This window comes from Sarcophilus harrisii, chromosome 3 (assembly GCF_902635505.1).
Source record: "Sarcophilus harrisii chromosome 3, mSarHar1.11, whole genome shotgun sequence".
Taxonomy (NCBI): domain Eukaryota; kingdom Metazoa; phylum Chordata; class Mammalia; order Dasyuromorphia; family Dasyuridae; genus Sarcophilus; species Sarcophilus harrisii.
The window spans coordinates 582548062-582568635 of record NC_045428.1 but is presented as its reverse complement, the minus strand read 5'-3'; the positions used below and the strand labels follow the sequence as shown (position 1 = coordinate 582568635).

At 45.1% G+C, this 20574-nt stretch overlaps 1 protein-coding gene across 2 annotated transcripts in view; it reads right to left on the bottom strand.

Annotated features, from left to right (window-relative positions):
• The window catches only part of MEGF6 (multiple EGF like domains 6), a 367229-nt gene that overhangs the window by 173838 nt on the left and 172817 nt on the right, over nucleotides 1–20574 (bottom strand). The gene's annotated exons all lie outside the window — the stretch shown is intronic.

The window sequence follows — 20574 nt, the reverse complement described above, 5'->3', positions numbered from 1 at the left end:
ATGGGGGGAAGGAGGGGAAAAGTTGGAACAAAAGGTTTGGCAATTGTCAATGCTGTAAAATTACCCAGGCATATAACCTGTAAATAAAAAGCTATAAAATAAAATAAAAAATAAGTGCTGGTTGACTGGCTGGCACATACTCCCTCCGAAATTACCTTTTATTTCACACACATCCAAAAGATTTCGTATCTTATAGAAAATCCAACAGGATTGTAGATTTAGAGTGGGAAAGGACCTTGGAGAGTCATAGATAAATGAGTTAGAAAAAACTTCCAAAGTTATCCAGTCTAATGCCTTCATTTGGCAAAATGATTCGCCCAACATGATAAGTAGGACATGCAGGATTTGAATTCAGACTCCATTGCATCCTTTCCAATGTATCACACCATTTCCCAAAAGTCAGAACAATCTTCCCATTTTTCAGATGAAGAAACTGAGGTCCAAACAGGAATGTGACTGCTCAGGATCATACAGATAGCAAATAATAGAGCATGAATCTAATGCAGATCTCCTAACATCAAACCCATTTAGGTACATGAAAATCTGGGTATTTAAAATCAATAAATGGGACACTGGGGAGGGGGAGACGTGCAGAGGAAAGATCATTTTTTCCCATTAAATAGAGAGCTGGTAACTAGGAAAGTACTGAAATATAGAACTTGCAAAAAGATTCTAAGATTTAAAAAAAGGTCAAAAAATTTTTTCATACATAAAAAATATTCTAATTGAATTCTGCTCACAACTCTTGCTATCTGTGTCCCTGTAGCCAAATCAAGGGTCTTCTCTGAACCTTATATTCTTCATCTCTAAAATGAAAAAATCAATGTTTCTGCCCCTCCCTGCAACATCAGTTTGGGGAGATCACTTTGTAAATATTATCTCACGCTTAAAAATATGAAGAACACTGAAAAGCATGAGAAGATTTTTATTAATTGATGCAAAGTAAAGAAAGTAGATCCGGGAAAATGATATCCATAATGACAATAATGGTGTAAACAAAAAGAAAAAAAAAAGAAAAGCAGAGTATTGTGTGATTATTTTGACCAATTCCTCTGAAGAAGAGATGAGAAAGAAAATAAAATTGAATTAAAAAAAAATAAAGGGGCAGCCAGGTGGCACAGTGGATAGAGCACCAGTCCTGAAGTCAGGAGCACCTGAGTTCAAATCTGACCTCAGACACTTAACACTTCCTGGCTGTGTGACCCTGGGCAAGTCACTTAACCCCAGTTGCCTCAGGGGGAAAAAATTAAAATGAATTTTGTTTTTCTTGCTTTTCTACTAGGATGGAGGGAAGGGAAAAAATTCAGAACTGAAAATGAAATTGAATTAAGAGGAAAGGAGAAAATAAGCTTCCTTCCTTTCTTGGCAGAGGTGGAGTGTATGAAATGTTGCATGTGCTGTTAGACTTTACTGAAATCTTTATTTATTTCTTTTTAAAATACGTTTCTCGGAGGGATCCTGTCCCAATAGAAGGGGAGGGATATATCTGGAGATGAAGGTGTTGAAAAACAAAAGATATCAGCACAAATTAAGCTAGAGATGATGAAGGTGATGAAAAGATATCGGTACAAATTAAAAGATCATAAAAAGCTCCTAGCAAGACTCTGGATATTTCAAATGTGACTTTTTTTTTCCCTGAGGCAATTGGGGTTAAATGACTTGTCCACGGTCACACAGTCAGGAAGTGTTAAGTGTTTGAGATCAGATTTGAACTCAGGTCCTCCTGACTTCAGGGCTGGTGCTCTATCCACTGCCCCACCTAGCTGCCCCTCAAATGTGACTCAAAATTTACAAAAAAAAAAAAAAGGCAAACTTCTTGGGAATGCATCAATTACAAGTGATGAGGCATTTATAAATATGGTTCTATATTCCTTACCCAAACAAAAAGGAGGACAGGTGGGAGTTGTAGGGAAGCAGATTTCGGCTCCATAGAGAAAGAGCAACCTAACAAATTACTTCCATCCCAAAGTAGAATGGACAACCTTGAGAAAAAATGGGGTCTCCTTCCCTGGAAGCTTTCGAGCAAAAGCTGGGTGACCCTTTCAGGTGTGAGAAAGTCATTCTGATCTACGTCTGGCCACTGGACCCAACTGGTTCTGCAGGAGAACGTGCAGTTGGCGACTTTGCACAGTCCTCCCTCCCTCAGACCCAATTCTCCTGTATGGCGTCACCTCCCCGATGTCCCGGTCCTTTTCAAGAATGGGGGACAAACAACAGCTCTTTTGAATATAGGGCAGACTGAAGGGTCTTTTCCAAGCTGACATTCTACAGATTGGAAATGGAGCAAAGAAGGAAATCAGCCCAGTTCGCCATGTCCCACACGTACGAGTCGCTGCCAGAGTTGCATGAGGCCCCCACACTGTATTTGAAGTCGTGAATCCCTCCTTTTCCATTTGTCCAAATCCCTTCCCTTCTCCGGGACTCAGTCTTTCCATCTGTCACTGAGGGGGATGGAAAGGTCCCTTCCAGTTCTAACTCTCAGATGTCACATTGCAAACATCACTCTAATGTGAGCCATGAACAAGGCCAGGGAAATCCCAGAAGTCCCATTAAAGCCGCCCCAGGATGGTGGTATGTTTTCCCAGAAAGGTGTCTCGCTTCAATTTCATGGAAAAAGGCCGAGACTCTCAAGAGGGTCCCAAGGGGTCTCCTGCCCCCAGTGCCTACAGTCCCGAGAAAAGGCCATCTTGTTGGACCCAGTCCCTTTTGCGTGATCTCTAAGAGGGCCACTGGAATGCGAGCCCAAGTCCAGACCTTCGGAGGTTAAGGATGGGAATTTTCTGGGAATTCCTAGAGAGTTACATAGGGTGAGAATCTGGCCCGGACTCCTGAGATGAGGACACGGGTTTGGCTTCCAAGGCTGGAGAAGAAGCCTTGGCAGCTGTACAGAAGACAGAGGGTTATACCTGAGGTCCCCAGGCCCCGGCAGAGTCTGATATCGGGGTCTCAAAGAAAGGTCCAGCTCCAGTCTCCTCTCTGGGGGGAGGAAGAAAATGGTCCGGTGCTTTCACAGCCCACTCGCTGGCAGAGCTCAGGCTTCAGGCTGCCTGGAGTGGGAACATGGCTGGGTCCGTTCCAGACCCATTGCCAGTGATAGGGTCGGTGAGCGTGGCCAGGGTCACACCTGTGCTACCAAATCCGGCCCCGGGCCCACCGGCCGGCCGATGTCACCCCATTCCAAGGCCCTTCTCCATGCCAGGGCAGTAGCACCCGTGGCTTTGGCTGAGGAGCCCAGGAGCTGCCCCTGTGCCCTGACTGAGGAACAGAACGATGGCAGCCAAGCAGGCAGCAGGGCTGAACGGACAACCTTTTCTACCCACGTTGCCTTTTGTTTGGTTTTCCAACTAACCCTGGGGACCCTGAGCACAGAGATTATATACTTCCTTTTGCCTTCATTCATTCATACACTCATTAATTTTACAACTAGCATCCCCACCTCTCATGGTATTAACTGTTATTATTGTTAATTATTAAAATTAATTTTATAATATATTTAATTTATTTATTATTTTATATTCATATATTATATTTTTATTATTAATAATTTAAATTTAAGTTAAAATTAAATTATAAAAAATAGTTATGATGATGATGATTGTGAGTAAAAAAATAAATCCAGTTATTAAGTGTTTCCTGCACACTCGTTCTAAGTGCAGGGGGTGCAAAAATAAGGAGATAAGATGGACGCTGTCAGGAGCTTACAAATTGGGGAAAGACAACATATGGAAGGGGAGCTAGACGTGGAGGGAAGGGTAGCATGGTGGGACTGGAGGGCAAAATAAAAGTTTACCCATCAGAACCTGGGCTCCTAGGAACCCTGGCCTAAAGAACTCCCCCCACACTAACATTTCCATAGAACGTTAGGGTTTCCAAAGTACCACATAAAGGCTCTTACTAGAACCCTACAATGATCCCAAGGGATAGTTTGAGTGAACAGCACTCAAATTTAAATCAGGAAGACCTACAGATACTTCCTAGTTAGGTGACCACTGGAAGTCATTTAACCCAGAATCTGTAAGCTGCCTGAGGGCTTTTGTGCTTTTTTATGGCCAGCATCTAGTAGAGCTGCCTGGTACACAGAAGGAGCTTAATAAATGTTTATTGAGTGTTAGCCAAAGCAAGATTATACGATGATCCATTCTGATGGATGTGGCTCTTTCCAACAATGAGATGATTCAGGCCAGTTCCAATGGTCTTGTGATGGAGAGAGCCTCCAGAGAGAGGATTGTGGGAACTGAGTGTGGATCACAACATGTATTTTCCCTCTTTTTGTTGTTATTTGCTCGCTTTTTGTTTTCTTTCTCATTTTTTTCCCTTTTTGATCCAATTTTTCTTGGGCAGCGTCATAATTGTGGAAATAAGTATAGAAGAGTTGCATGTGTTTACCATACATTGGATTATTTGCCTTCTTCTGCGGAGGAAGGAGGGAAACAATTTGGAACACCAGGATTTGCGAGGGCGAATGTTGAAAATTATCTGTGCGTATGTTTTGAAAATAAAAAGCTTTAATTAAAAAAGAAGGTTGGGTGAATTTATCAAAGAAAGAATTAAACTTGACACTGTGGGAACAGGGACACAAAATGAAATCACTCTGCCCTCAGAGGGGCTTACATTCTACTGAGGAATCTAACAGATCCAAAGGTGGGAACAGGCCAGGGCTCAGACCTAGCTTGTCTGTAAGACTGTGAGCTCTTTGAGTGGGAACTGGTCTTTGCCTTTTCCACAGCGCCTGGCACACAATAGGTGCCTAATATGTGTTTGTTGATCGAATGACTGATTGTCTGACCCCAATGGGTGCTGGGGAATTATTATTAGGCATTTCATTAAGATTCACATTACAGCTGAAAATGAAAGTTGGGTCCAAGCTCAAGCAGACTGCTCTCCTCCCTCCTCCTGCCCCCAGCCCAACTTAGCTCCGGCAGCTGGCTGGTCACCCTCTGACAACCATTTCAACACCCCTTTGTGATTTTTTGGGAGGAATTTAACTTTGCAGAGCTTTGGACCAACAAACCACCCCCAGAGTTTGGATGGGCTGCTTCTTCCCATGGCTACGGCCTGACTAAGGGGGTCAGGAGAGGGCAGTTGGGGGGGAAGGGGGTCTGGGGTCCCGGACGGGGGCTCCAGTCAGATCCAGGGCCCGGGGGCACAGAAACGTTAGTCCCCACTGCTCTAGGCCCCAGGCCCCCCAAGCCCAGTATCTTCTCTTGGGCCGACAGAAAGCCCATCTGGAAGTTATCAGCCCTCTGTGCTCTGCTGCTCCTAAGTGCCTGAAATGCTTTTGTCAGACAGGCATTCTCTGGCTCCCTGAAGTGCATGCCTCCGGCTTAATGAGTCCAGGGGACTTGGCTCCCCCCAAGCAAGCTGCTACTCCCTCCTGGCCGGCCTCGAGGGCCTCGCCAGCTGCTCCGGGTGGGACACGGCCCCTTTCCCTAGGGAGCAGCTGGACTGCACCCATTCTTCTGAGGGGAAGGCTGAGGCGGGGGGGGGTCACATCTAGGACATCAAGCCAAAGGGGCCCAGGCTTGAATGCACCCAGAGTAAGAACTGGGTGTGGGGAGAGGAGGGCTTGAAAACACTGCGTCAGATAGGGCCCCATGCCCCAAGCCCCCTCCCCAAACTTCCAGGTGATGGCAGAAGCCAGCCCAGAACTAAGGAGCCCCATGGGGTCCTGGGGCAGTGGCAGTGTCCCTGGCACCCGGCATGAAGGGTCCAGTCTTGGGGGAAAATCCCTCCCATCTGAAGACCCCACCACTGCCCTTTGGGAAGATTTTCATTCTGTCAACAAAGGGTCATTTCAGGTCAGATGACCAGATCCTGCCTGGCTTTTGGTGCAGGAAGAGCTAGCCCAAATCCTCAAGTACGTGTCTGCCCGGGCAACAAAGACCTGCCCTGTCTGTCTCTGTCTCTGTCAGTCTCTCTCTCTCCTCTCTGTCTCTGTATCTCTCCTCTGTCTCTGTCTCTCTCTCTCTCTGTCTCTCTCTCTCTCTCTCTCTCTCTCTCTCTCTCTCCTTATTATTACCCATAATACACACAAAATCCATCCGGGAGACAGTTCTCACTTGGGCTCTGTAGGTCCCCTAACCCTCATTACCTTGTTTGACCCAATATCAGGACCAAAACCCCATCAGAGACTATCAGTGTCACAAGAAAGAGAGTGCCATACTAGCAGCTAGAATGCTCTATTTGGAATCAGGAAGATCTAGGTGCAAACTATGCCTTTGATTTGTTGTCCATTTAACAACAGGCAAGTCAACATTAACCCCCTAAGTCTCAACTTTCTCAGCTGTAAAATGGGGGGAAATACCCCTCAGGGCCCGAGGAGATAACTCTCATAAAGCATTTCGTGAACCTACAGGGCTGTACTGTGGAAATGTCTGTTGCCATTGTACTGTGCTTTTATCAGCTGGCCTTCCATTTCTGGGAGATCCAAACCCATGCCATAATGAACTGTATTAGAATGGAGTTCCACCAAGTCCCTTCTCTTTGAGCCCCAAGTACAAATTCATCTGTAAAATGACTCTGAAGTCTTTCCCAGACTCTAAATAGTGTGTATCTCACATAGCACAATGTCTGGCATATAGTAGGTGCTTAATAAGTGCTTGTTGACTAGACTTGAGAATTTCAAATCCATCCAACAAATACTTCCTGAGTAATTAATGTGTCTGAGACATGGTGGATGCAGAAATGAAGGTGTAATCCCACAGGAGGGCATGAGGGAATTTTATTTTAACCAAGCCTTTTAGGCAAAGATTACCACAATATTCACAAATTATTAGAAAAGGCCATGAAGTCTTTCTAATCAAACCCCAATGACCACCATGTTATACAGATGAAAAAACGGAGGGACAGAGAAGCTGGATCCCTTGCCCAATGTCACATAGCTAGAAATGAGGGGCAGAAATTGAACTCAGGTCTTCTGACTCCAAAGTTGTGCTCCGAGTATTATGCTGTAGTCTAAACCACAAGCCAAGAGAGGGAGTGAATCAGACATTAGACTGAGACAGAAACCAGAGGTTCTTGGAAGTGCTCAAGTCCGAGAAGCAGGAAGAGATGGGAACTGGGATGACCTGAAGTTACAAGCCAAGAACATTTTAATGGAATCAGGAGGTCAAGGGGGTGAGCAAAAGGGCTGTTCATTTACAGTAATCGGGCTCTCCATGCAGGTTCTTTTATTCTAGCAGTGAGTGATTCCCCAATTTCTCTGTGCTCTGATGTGTCCATGGGTCAGTGGGCATAGCACATGTCCTCCTCATTCTTCTGTATCAACAATAACGTGGGATTGGACAATGGTAAGATCTAATGTCCATCCTCATAAATCAAGTGGATGATATTTATTTATTATTTATTATATAATATTATATATAATCTAGTGGATGATATTTATTATTTATTATATAATATACTATATAAAATATATATATATATATATTTATTATTATAGTGGATGTCATATCATTAACTCCTATTCAAAAATCTGCAATGGCTGCCTTTTGTTCTCTAAAAGAAAAAGCAAAATTCTGAGCTTGCAATTAAAGCTCATTTTGTGCCCCACTTTGATTACCATCTACTTTTTCTATATTATTTTTTGTTGTTTTATTTTTTGTGTGAGACAATCGGGGTTAAGTGATTTTCCCAGGGTCACATAGACAGTAAATGTCAATGGTCTAAGGTCACATATGAATTCAGGTCCTCCTTGACTCCAGGACCAGCGTTTTATCCACTGTGCTAACTGCCCCTCCTATATTATTTCTTAACATTCCCCTCCATGCGTGTTTACTTGCCTAATTCTAATTTTTAATGAATTCTATTCTTCTTAGAACATATATTCCTTTCACTCCTCCCTCTCAATTTGGCCAATTTTAAAAGAGCTATTTTCATCAGTAAATTTTTGTATCTCTTTCTCCATTTGGCCAATTTTGGTTTTATTTTCTTTAGTATTTTTGTGCTTGTCTTACCAACCTATTGTCTTTTTGTTATTTTCTTCCTTTGTTTTCATTTATTTACTTAACTTTTTAGTTTATTTTTTCTTCTACCACTTACGCTTATTTGATTTGAAAATAATTTTTTTAGCTCTTCCAGGAACTCTTTTTGGGCTTGTGTTCAATTTGCATTTTTTTCCTTTGAGGCTTTTCTTGTAGCTGTTTTGACTTCATTGTTTTCTTCGGAATTTGTGCATTGATCTTCCCTGTTACCAAGGTAGTTTTTTATGGTTAAGTTCTTTTTTTGCTATTTGCTTATTTTTCCACCCTATTTCTTGATTTGGATATGTTAATGTTGGACTGTGCTCATGGAATGCAGGGGAGAGGCACTGTCTCAAGCTTCTACACACTGCTGTTTTGAGAGCTAATTCTGGGGAACTGGAAGTTTTCCATGATTCCAAGGTGATACAATCTGGGGAGAAATGTGGTCACTGCTCTCTTAGTCTGCATTCTGCTCCTTATCCAGAAAGGGCCCCCAACCTTTTGGGATTTGGGGATATTGCTCATCAGGGTTCCTGGCCCAGAAATGATACTGGTTCTCGGTGTCCCAGATTTCTTGGGGGTGAAAACCCTAAGGACTTCCATTTTCTCTTCTCTACACTTGAATTATGAACCAGAAGTGAGTGTAGGCAATGAAGTGACTGATGCTGAATCCAATGTTAGCATAAGGGTCCCCTGTAATCTCTTCCCAATCAATTGCCAGACCCTCTTGAGAGCTCCCATAGGTGCAGCTATTTCTGTCACCACGGCCTGATCCCACCACTATGGGATCCTCCATAGGGACTCCAGGTCAGCCTCCTTCCCCACGGCACAGATTTCTCTTTCCAATCATTTATGTTGTTTGGGGCTGGAAAAATGACTCATTCTGACCTTTTGCTGACTCTGTCACTCCAGAATTCAATTTTAGGCATTATTTTAAAGCTGCTTGGGAAGGAAAATCGGGAGAATTCAGCTGAATGCTTTCTCTATTCCACCATTTTCCACCCCACCCCCCCAAAGTCCTGGATATGTTCCATTCTAATCAAATTGTCTGTTAGTAGTTCCCTGAACATGTTATTTTATCTCCAGCCTCCACACTTATATCTGGAATGTCCGCCTCTTATCTCTAGCTCTTTCAAAAAAACAGTTCAGGTACCCCCTTCTATATGAGAGGTGTTTTCTGATCTCCCCATTGTTAGTGACCTTTTCTCTTATAATTGTTTCATATATTACATATTACATATATAATAAACATATATATTATATAATTAATAAATATATATTATATTTATATTGTCTTATTTATCTGTACATTTGTTGTTCATTATTATTATTTTTCAGATTTTTGGGGGACTAGGTCTCCCTGTCTTATTCAGACTAACCATTCCACTGATTGACACTGAAGAGTTGACCTGTTTTTTTTCTGCTCTGAAACAGGTTACCTTTCCTTAGGCAGCCACTGGACCCTTCACTTGGAAGGGGACCTCTGGGAGATCTGCCATATTGGCTCCATCCTTAGAGCTGATGCTCAGTGGGCTTTAGCCCCCGGGAGCTCCCAAGCCTGAATGATCTACCAGTCCCAGCCTCTCCCGTAGCAGCGATCGTGGGAACTGGCCGCTTTCCGATTTCATAAATAAGTTAATATTCTAATGCAGTGTTGTCTTTGGCAGCCCGCTCCTTCTTTCTGGCAAGTTAAATAAGACGTTTGGTGATTAAGGTGCTTTTTAGGCTCTTTTGGTCTTCTCGTTGTGGCAACCAATTTATATTGGCTCAACCTCTGAATAAGATTATTATAATCGATGTAAATGTCACTCCCATGGCCCATCATTGTATGATAATGACTACTACTGTCTCATAAAGCAGAGAGAAGCAGAAGGTAAAAGCAGTTTAAAGTTTGGCCAACTAAGAAACTCACCCCAAGGGCATTCGAGGATGAAAATGGAAGAACCACAAACAGAAAAAAAATGGAAAAGATTTATAAAAGTCATTTTAACAAACTGTTTTTTCCATCAAGGAAAATGGAACCTACACTCTTGGAACCCAACATCCCAGGCCTAAATGAACTTATGAAAGAGGTAGAAATGTCACTAGAGAGAACCAAAATGGGAAAAACAGTCAGAGGAGATTGAATGAGCATAGAAGATTATCTGAAGAAGAGGTGATAAAATTGGAGGGCCGGCAGGACTGAGAGACAACATATTTAAAGTAGAGGAAAATATCATAGGCAACGGGGAAAATGTCAGATCTTATTACTACTGAAAAACGCAATCAATACAATATCAACTATTGAACTATTTTTTTATTCTCCCATATTCTCCCATAAAAACAAAATATTTTATAGACCAATTAAGGGTATCATTGATGAGGATATTAGAGACAGTCAGCAGTCCAACAGTGGACTACATCTTTACCATTCCATCATTAACTTAAATAGGTCAAAATATAAGAACCCATTCTGTTTGTTTTTAGATTATTTTTAAAAAGACTCATTAGAACAAAATGTCATAGTACAGAGTGTTAGAACAAAGTATTTCCTATCCACTTAACAAAATCATTTCCAATTCCTTGAAAGATAAAAGATGTTCTAGCTTTCCCAGCTGCACGGCTAACTCTGCAGTCTTTATCAGGCTACAGAAGCTTTGTCCTGGAAGCTCACTCCATCCCTGGACTTCTCATCCACTGCCCCTCTGGTCTCTCCCTCTGTTTGGTTGCTTCCTCTTACACCCTCCATTTTAAGGAGGATGCTCAGATCAGCTACATCTCTGTTCCTCCACAAGCTGCTCATTTATCAGGACTTCCTGTATCATGCCCCTAGACTGGTGCCCTCATCTCTTCCCCCCTCCACTTTGTCTTTCTTTTTATGTTGTTTTCCCTCATTAGAAGCTCCTTGAGGAAGGAAGGAAACAAACATTTATCAAATACTTCCTATGTCCCAGGCCCTGTGCTAAGTGATTGCAAATTATTAGCTTATTTGATCATCACAAAAACCTTGGGGGAAGGGGCTATTACTATCCCCATTTTAGAATTGTGGAAACTGAGACAGAAATTCAGTGAACTTCTCAAAGAGGAAGAGAAGAAGGAATAAGAAATGAAGAGGAAGGGAGAAAAAGGAGTATGGGGACAAGGAAGGGAAATATCATTAAAGAACTAAATGACAAAAAGAGAAGATGGGTTGTCACATGGCCAGAGGGACAGGTGGATGGCCAGTGTGCTCCACTAATGTCCTCACCACCAGGTGATACCGTAGATAGAACTCAGAACTTGGAGGAACAAAGACCTGAGTTCAAATTCTCCCTCAAGCACTTCCTAGCTGTGACATTGGGTACTTTCTTAGTGCCTCAGTTTCCTTATCATGCAATAGAGATGACTCACAGGGCTATTGTGAGGATCAAATGAGATCATATGCAAATGCTTTGCAAACCTTAAAAGTCCTCTACAAATGCTATAATGATAATGGTGATGATGATGTTGTCAAGAAAAAAGAAGCATTATGACTTTGGATGGAGTTCCATGGAGAAACTGTGGGAGGACACGAACAAGAGGTGCTGCAGATTGTCAAACATCAATGGACGGTTGTCGCCATTATTGGAGGGAACATCTACATTCATAAGACTACACATCTGTTAGAATATTTGAGATGGTACCTTCCTTTATTCAGCTGATAGAATATAAACTCTCTGAGGCCGGGGATGGTGATTTTTTCTTCTTTCTTCTGCTCCCCAGTGCCTAATAGTGGGCTTTGCACATACTAAGCACATGATAAATGTCTATTAAATGCAATTCTCCTTAGATGGACATAAATAAGTGCTCGAGAGGATTTTGAACAAGGAATTAAGGAAGCCCAGAGAAGCTTACTTTGTCACAAATTTGGAAACTGGTCCTTTTTTCTAGAAATCTGGGATCAAATAACTATAAAAAGCAGCAGCAAGGGGTCAGGACACAGGCAGGCTGGCCCCAACCCAGGGAATGGACAACATCCCACACTGCCTCATTACCTGTGAAAGCCCATAATTAATCAGACTTTGGGGCTGGGAAGGAGCATCACTCAGCCAAGATGGAAAGCCTCAGAGTTCCCAAGCAATGTGGGAGGGACAGCCTCCTGGGAAAATTCCTGGTTCCTGTCATGATGCTGTCCAATTACACAGCATGAATGATGGGCTGAGATCACAGTCCAGACTTGGGGTCTGCCTGCTCTCGGCCCCTTCTTTGTCTCGACTCCTCCAGCCAGATACAAGCTGAATGATTTACAAAGCTCCTAAATGGAATGGTTGTGAATTCTTCCTTCTGTTCAGCTGACCCGAGCTGGAAGAGAAGGAGAAAGAGTCCCCCCTATTACATATCTGTCCATATGCTAAGGGTCCCTGGATAATAGCCATGCAAAAGGAAAGGAAAAAGTTTGGCTTTGAATATGCTGGAGATTTGAAACATGGCAGAATGTGGCTTTAGAAAGTCATTGTCCATCATGGAGGCAGCACTGACCACCAAGTGCAAGACCCTGGTGCTGATGTGGTTCTAAGTGTGGAGAGGGAAGTGTCACACAGGAAGCTACTGGGCTGAGAACACAGGGGAGATCTCCCATCACAAGGGATTCTGTCTCCTTCTTAAGTGTGCTCCTGAAAGAAATTTCCTGTACAAGAAAGGAAGTTTGACCTAACTTCAGCTTCTTGCTAACCCATCCAAGCAACATCACACCCAGAGTCCTGCAGCAGAATCGGAGAATTGGAAGGGTTTTCAGGGACCATCTGGTCCATCGCACACATCTAAGTTCAGCCCTTCCTGCTCCTGTTCAAGGGGACACGCCTTTTGTCGCCCTGCTGCAAAACCACAGAGGTTGTTGTTTGGTGTGATATTCCCGTAAGACAGAACTTTTGCTTCTGAATCCCAACCTGCACTTGGGTGGGTCTGGAACATTACCTTTGTCTAATTGGATTTCATTTCCTTAGATTCACCCCACAAGCCCCCAGTTCCGTTGTCTATTATTACTCTCAGTTTCCAGTCACCCACAAATGAATGAAACATACCCCCAAACCCCCAATGAGTACCTCCTATGAGTAAGGTCACATGCTCAGCACTGAGAGGGATAAGGAGAAAGACAAGATGTGATACCTGCTCTCAAAGAGCCTCCAGACACCCACAACTTTACTACAGAGAAGGGGTGATAATTACTAATAAAAGTACACCCTTTCCCATTAAATTATAAGCTCCCTGAGGACAGGGATGTGTCTCCAATGCTTAGACCAGTGTCCCACACACAGTAGGCACTTAATAAATATTTATTGACTTTTCAAAGACAGAAATAATCAGTATTAGGGAAATTGGAGAGACTTCAGAAAGGAATGATTGACTCTAAGTCCATTCATTCTAGAAAGTAGATTTTAAAATATAGGTATAAGAAACAGCAAATCCTCATCATTTCTTTCTATGCTAGAAGCAAAAATGCATTATCTGATCCCATTTCTATCCCATTTCTGCTCCATTTGCCCAAATAAAGCACCATCCATCAGAATCCTTCTCTGAATTCCTTCTGTCTCCATGAGATTGAGCTGGACCTCTTCCAGCTGTGGAAGACCTCTTCCACAGACATCTAGTCCAACTCTTCATTTTACAGGGGGGAAACTGAGGCCCAAAGAGGTTAAAGTAAATTGTCCAAGTTCACAAAGTAAGCAGCGAAGCAGCAATTGAGTCTCCTGTTGGCTTTCCATGGCCCAGGGAATTTAGCTCAGCTGTGGAAGACTCATGAAGTTCCAGTATATCATACCACTGTGGGAACACGGAGACTCCATGAAAGATGGGGGAGTTTGTGTCAGAGAGAGCCAAGAAGCCAGAAAATCTGCTCCAGAACCGGAGCTTGGCGTCAGCCAAACCACCTTTCCTTCTGCCCCCAACCACCATTTTATAGATATATTTATTCGGTTCTGGACACTCCACTTTGAGAAGAATGTTGATAAGCAGGAGACAGGGTATCATCTCCACCAATAGAACTGAGGCTTCTGAGGGCAAAGATTGCCCGTTGTTGTCCTTGAGTCCTCCAGACCCAGAATCGAGCCAGACACCCAGCAGACATCTCAATGCTTGTTGAGTTGATGCTATAATGGGGACTGTTTTTCAGCTTTGAGTTGGCCCAGGACATCCCTAATGCCCCTTTCCCATGCTGGAATTCTTTGCTTCTGTGGGTGAATTACCCAAAACTTACCCAAAATTAACCAAAACAAGTAGGGACGCTTAACCCAAGCTTAACCCAAGAAGGCCGACTCCAGCCCACAATTCTTTCTTCTTGCTTCACAAAGGGGCTGCTGCTGACTCACCCCCGGGATGCAACAAAGCTTAGAAAGATCTGAGGGATTCGAGAAGCCCCCGGATGCTCCTGAACCATCTGGGATGCTCCAGGATGGGGGCCTGTAGCTGCAAGACAGCTCTCCTGCTGGAACCGACTTGAAAGGGAACTCTCCTTTATTTACAGGAACAGCTTTGGGCTCCACCCAAAGCCTTTCTTCTGGTTTCTGGGGCCCCACACCCAACCACTCAGCCACCTTCTCCCTCCTTGGCTTTCAGTCTTCAGACCCTTACCGTCCCTGTCCCTATTCCCAACTGCCAGAACCCAACCCTGTACCAGGGAGATGGCAGAGTTTCCTTCCCCCAAGGTCTTTGCTCAGGTAGCACACCTGGATGGCAAAGAGGGTCCTTCCCATTATTCATTCATTCATCCCTTCCCTGCTTCCCACAAGGGGGAAGCTTCCCACAAGGACGCAGACACTGGGCTAGAGACTGGGGGTACAAAAACCTAAAAGGTGAATCTAATTCTGCCTTGGGGAGCTTTGAGTTCCCTAGAGCTGGACCTACAGGATTAAGTCAGTACAAATATGTACAAAGAAAATATAAAGTGATCCCATTGGCCATTAGTGTGTACAGTTTATATATTATATATAGTCACATGTGTCTATGGAGCATTGTAATGTGTAGGTTATATATTCTACATACGGGTATGCATACATATGGAGCTCATATGCGAAGTTTGTGGGTGTGTTGTGTGTACATGTAGAAGGAGCTCGTGTGCTTTATAAACACACACACAGACACAAGACAAGGATGGCCCCTGTACCATTCATGCCGTGCTGAGTGTGGGGGAGGCAGGTGGTTCAGTGGAAAGAAGGCTGGATTGGTCCTCAGAGGACCTAGGTCCTCTTAAGATCTGTGGAAGCTTAAGCAAGTCAGGTAATTCTGGCCTCAGTTTCCTCATCTGCAAAATGAAACTATTGGGCGGGAAGCCTCAAAGGTAATTCCAGCCCTGAAGCCTGAATATTGGTTATAATGTTGGAAGGTTATTAGAAAGACAATAAAGACAGAGCATTTATCAAGGGCTCTCTGGGGGCCGGGCAAACAGAGGAAGATTCAAGTAAAAGCGTTGAGATTGTTGCTTCCATTCTAACTGGGGGGGGGGGGGGGCATATAAAAGGGAGAAGTCGGGGAGGAGAGGGTCCCATGTGTCTGGAAACCTGCCTGCTTCTGGTAGTAAGAGAACGTCTGAGGGAAGGATGGTTCCAGGAGCAGGGCCCGGTTTCGGCTGGATGGGAGCAGCACGGGTGGGAGGGTGGCCAGGAAGTCACTGGCAATCTGGAGGTTGGAGAGAGACCCCCGAGGAGGCAGCCCTTCAGCTGGAGGGCTTAAATGAGCTCCCACCATTTTCAATTCAAGGCTCATGCACAAAGTTGAGGAAACAAAGATCCTTGGTCTCTCATCATCAACATCAGTTTCTCCATCTGAAAGCAATGAGCTAGAATAAACAGATGGAGGAGCTCAAAGGTCCCTTGTTCCAAATCCAAGAACTCCAGGTTCTTTCTTGTAATGTCTGGGCAGCTCTCTGGAGGACGTCGGGATTAAGTCCAAGTCCTTGATCTTAGTGGAGGAGGCAGGAGGCAGGAGGGCCCCCAGGAGGATGGTCAATGATGGAATGGCTCATTTCTAGTCCTCTCAGCCCTTAAATACACTATTACACCCTTACAGCACACTGAGCATGTATGAACTAGAGAACCATGACATCACCCTGCTAAGTACTAAGTAATGTGAACTAGAGAATCATCATCTCATCAGTCCCACTGAGTTAACACCTTGTTGTAAGTATCCTTGTTCCAAGTAGACTTCTCCAGAGTTCCGTCCTGCTACACTTTCTCTTCTGTTGTACTGTCACGTCTTGGAGGGTTTTTTTTTTTTTTTTGGACAAAGGTACTGAGTGGTTTGCCATTTCCTTCTCCAGCTCATATTACAGATGAGGAAACTGAGGCAGGCAGGGTGAAGTGACTTGCTCAGGATCACCCAGCTGGGAAGTGTTTGGGGCCGGGTCGGAACTTAGGAAAATGAGCTTCCTGACTCCAAGCCCAACGCTCTACCTACTACCCTTCTTTCTTCTCCCTGCAAGAATAAAGAGGAGGTCACTACCTTCACTGCCCAGTGCCTGTTCTGGTGCCTTAGATATTGAGGGCCAGATGGAGAGAGCATCCTAAGTCAGGGGTCCTAGATGGACTTTAGAGATGAGGGCCAGGTGGAGAGAGCATCCTGAGTTGGGGGAACAAGTGGCTTTCTCCCCCCTGGTTCATTTACAGGTGTCTAGAAAACTCTTCTCTCCTTAACTGAGGGCTGGAGGGATGGGGGAGCACCTGAACCCTATAATACTCAGGAGTTTGCTGATATAGCTCAATATTTTCCCTCTTCCATGAATCCCCAATTTTGCAGTTAAGAGGGATCACATAACCATAAGAGAACCCAGGGTCAGAGAGCTGACTTTGAATCGCAGTGCTGTGTTTCCTACCTGTGACCTTGGCTGTGACCTTCCCCTGTCCTAGCCCCTTACCACACTGAAGGAGACTGGGGCGTGGGGTGAGGAACAGGACCCAATCCCCTCCAAGGCCACGCTCTAAGTGCTTTGGTGATGGAAGAATTCTGCTGGCAAGGGCCTCGGCGAGCCCTGGAAGCCGGCCAGGGTCAGCCGGCCCAAAGCCCGGTGCCGGGAGATTGGTGACCTTCTGCCCGGCTCCCTGGCTTTGAATCAGCTGTCACCGCTGGCCAGGTGTTCCCCCAAAAGGAAGGGTCAGGGCCAGTCCCTAAATCACTTCCTGGAGACGGCAAAGCAGAGCTGATGAGGAACAGCTGTCCTGGCGGCCGGCCGCCACCCAGCCTTTGAGGTGAGGTCGGAAAAAGCTCCGGCCTTCCCAGGGCTGTGAACGGCAGGTCCGAGTCGAACAAAGGTGACACGGCCGCCAGGTTTCCCTCGCTGGCTGGCTGGGAGCTCGTTTATGGAAAGCTCACGGCCGCAGCTGCCGCCCTAGGGGTGCGGGAGTCAGGGACAGAATCCTGGCTCGGCCCCCACCGCCAGCTGAGAGACCTTGCCCAGGTGATGTGGGCAGCCCGTGGAAGAAGCCCTAGACCTGAAGGCGGAGAGCCTGAGCTAGAATCTCGTCTCCGCTCAGCTCTGGGCAACAGTCCCTCAACCACTCTCACATCTAGAACATGAGGGGATTCACTGAGGGCCCTGCAGGCTCCAAATCCACAGCCCTGTGTGGTGCAGGACTGGGAATCAGCTGCTTCTCAGCGAAGTGGTCTTAGAAAAAATGGCTCCAATTCTCTGGGATCAGCTTGCTCTTGCAAAATAGGGGTGGGTAACATTGGACCTGGGAGAATCTAATCCCAAGGAATGACCGAGGTCATAGAATTCAGCTTCTTCTCTACAAATGAGGAAACAGAGTCTCCCAGAACTCAAATGACATTCTGGGTCATTTGGAAGTGGAAGGGCCAGAACCAAACCCAGATACTCTAATTGTAAACCTAGAGCTCTCTTCACTGCCTCTCTGCACAGGAAGGAAGGAAGGAAGGAAGGAAGGAAGGAAGGAAGGAAGGAAGGATGTTGAAGGAAGAAAGGAAGACAGGCAGGCAACAAGCATTTCTTAGTGCCTACTATGTGCCAGTAAGGCTAAGTAAGGACTTAACAAATAATATGTTGCTGGATCCTCACAACCCCCCAGGGAAGTAGACACCATTATTATTTTCCTTTTATAGCTGAGGAATCCAGTTAGGTATCAGAGATCCTGGTAATTGTCTGAGGCCAGATAGGTCTTATCTTCCTGCCTCCAGGCCCAGGGCTCCACCCATCGCCCACCTCGCTGCTCCCAGCCAGAGTCCCCAGTCCAGCCCTGCCCAGTCCTCTCTGGGCACCAGTTTGTGCATCTGGAAATTGAAGCTGTTGCCCTGCATCCTCTGAGAGGCCTTTCCTAGAATAGAGTCTCGGGCCTGGGCTTCTCCCCAACAACGTGGCCCCTATGACCCCCTCCCAGGGCCCTCCTGGTCTGACCCTGCTGAATCTCCACCCCTCCCGTCAGCATCCCAGAGCGGGCAAGGAGCCGGGGTCTTGGTTTGCAGATGGCTCTCCGGGCTGGCTGGGTGGGAGTTGGAAGGCGCCCGCTGTATATTAATGAAACTTCAAAGGGTTGCAGTTCCCTGTAGCTGTCGTTAGCCTAGAGCAGAGACCCTGCCTGCCAGGTCAGGCCAGGCTGCCAATCATCCCCCAGCAGTCATTCCCTCCCTCGGAGAGACTTTGCTAAAACTGGAGGAGAGAGCCCTGAGCCAGGGCCCTGGAAAAGGCCTGACTGAGCTCCCAGGGAAACCTGCTGGGCTCTACAGCCACCGGGGAATTCTATAGCTTTTCCAGCACAAGCTTCCACTCCCAGCTCAGGCATTCTCTGTTCTAAGTTCCCTCCCAGCTCTGACATCCTGGGTTCTAAGGGCCCTCCCGGCTCTGACATCCCGGGTTCTAAGGGCCCTCCCAGCTCTGACACACTATTACTCCTTGCAGTAAAGAACAGCTCCCACCATAGGAGCCTTGGAGACTTTGCACACATATATGATTACAAGTTTCAGTTTTGTGCAATTTAGGAAGACTGGGTTCAAGTCTTCCTCTGATACTTACTTGTGAGGGTGAGAGTGCACCTCTCCAAGCCTATCTCTTCATCTGTAAAATGGGTCCCTCTAGCCCTAACGTCCTAGGACATAAGTCCCATATCTGAAATCCTAGTTAGTGGCTGAGCCACGTTTCTAACCTGAGACTCACAACTCCAAACCCCAGTTTCTTCTATTTCTTCTTGCTTCGCTATAGAATGGTCCTGACCATTTTGGGCTGGCTCACCCTCTTTGGAGATCAGCCCCGGGCGTTATATTCTGAATTATTAAAAGTAGGACAGCCCTACAAGCAATTCCTGTACAACTCTGGGCAAATCTGTCCGCTTCTCTGAGCCTCCGTTTCCTTACTGATAAAATATGGAAATGAAATATTTGAGAAAGAAAAAAAGTTCTAATCTAAAAGAGGAACAGAAGCAGCAGCAAGGTGATCTACTGGATAGACCCCTGGATTTGGATTTGGGAAGGCCTGAGTTCAGATTCAGCCCCAGACACTTACTATCTGTGTGACTCCAGGCCAGTCCCTTCACCCTGCTTGTCTCAGTTTCCTCATCTGTAAAATAAGCTGGAGAAGGAAATGGCGAGCCACTGCAATAGCTCTGCCACGAAAGTCCAATGGGATCACAAAGAGTCAGACTATGTCTGAAAAAATGACTGAAGAACAATAAAAATTGGAATAATGATGGCATCTACCTCCCAGACCAACGGAGATAATATTCATAAAACTTTCAGCAAACCTTAAAACACGCTATACATGCCAGGTGCTGTAGTTATTATTACATAATATAATATTATTTATTATTTATAGTTATTATTATATCAACAGGCAGGACAGCTGTTGGTAGAGATTGCTAGAAGCACAGAGGTGGGAAGTGTGTCATGGGAATAGAACAGAAAATTGAATAAATCAAATCTACAAAGGGACATCAGGCCAGCAGATGGGACTTCAAGGATCATTCAATCCCATACCCTTTATTCTCTAGAGGAAGAAATATTGTTGAAAGGTTTCTAAGTAATCATCCAGTCAATAAGCATTTATGGAGCACCTACTATGTACCATCCATGCTAAGTGTGGGGGATATAAAGAAAAAAAAATCCAGTCCCTGCCCTCAAGGAGCTTACAATCTCATGGGGAGACAGATGATACGCAGGTAATTCTGTACACACAAGCTAGAAACAGACTAGAATGATGATAAGCCATGGAGGGAAGGCACTTGCTTCAAGGGAGAATAAAAAAAAAAGCTTCCTGCAGAAGGTGAGATTTGAAGGAAATCAGAAAATTCAGGAGACAGAGCTGAGGAGGGAGGGATTCCTAAGCATAGGACACAGCCCACGTCCGAAGCCTGAGCCAAATGTCCAACAAGAGAAACGAGTGTCTCAAAGAGCAGAGCTAAGAGGTCGACGGCCGGGGGCCGTGATGGACGGTTGCAGGTTAAACAGGGCACCCAAGGGATGGTGGGTTGGGGAGATTCTGTGACTAGACTGGGCATCTATAATCCAATTTTTGATTGAATCATTGATTCTATAGATTGAATCTATATTTTCATTCCATATTCATTCTATATAGATTCTATATTCTATATAGAGATCGAATCTATAATTCAAAGATCTCTCTCATAGAAGTTCCACACTCAAGAGACGACTGACTGAAGACATGGTGTTTTCTGGTGAGTCA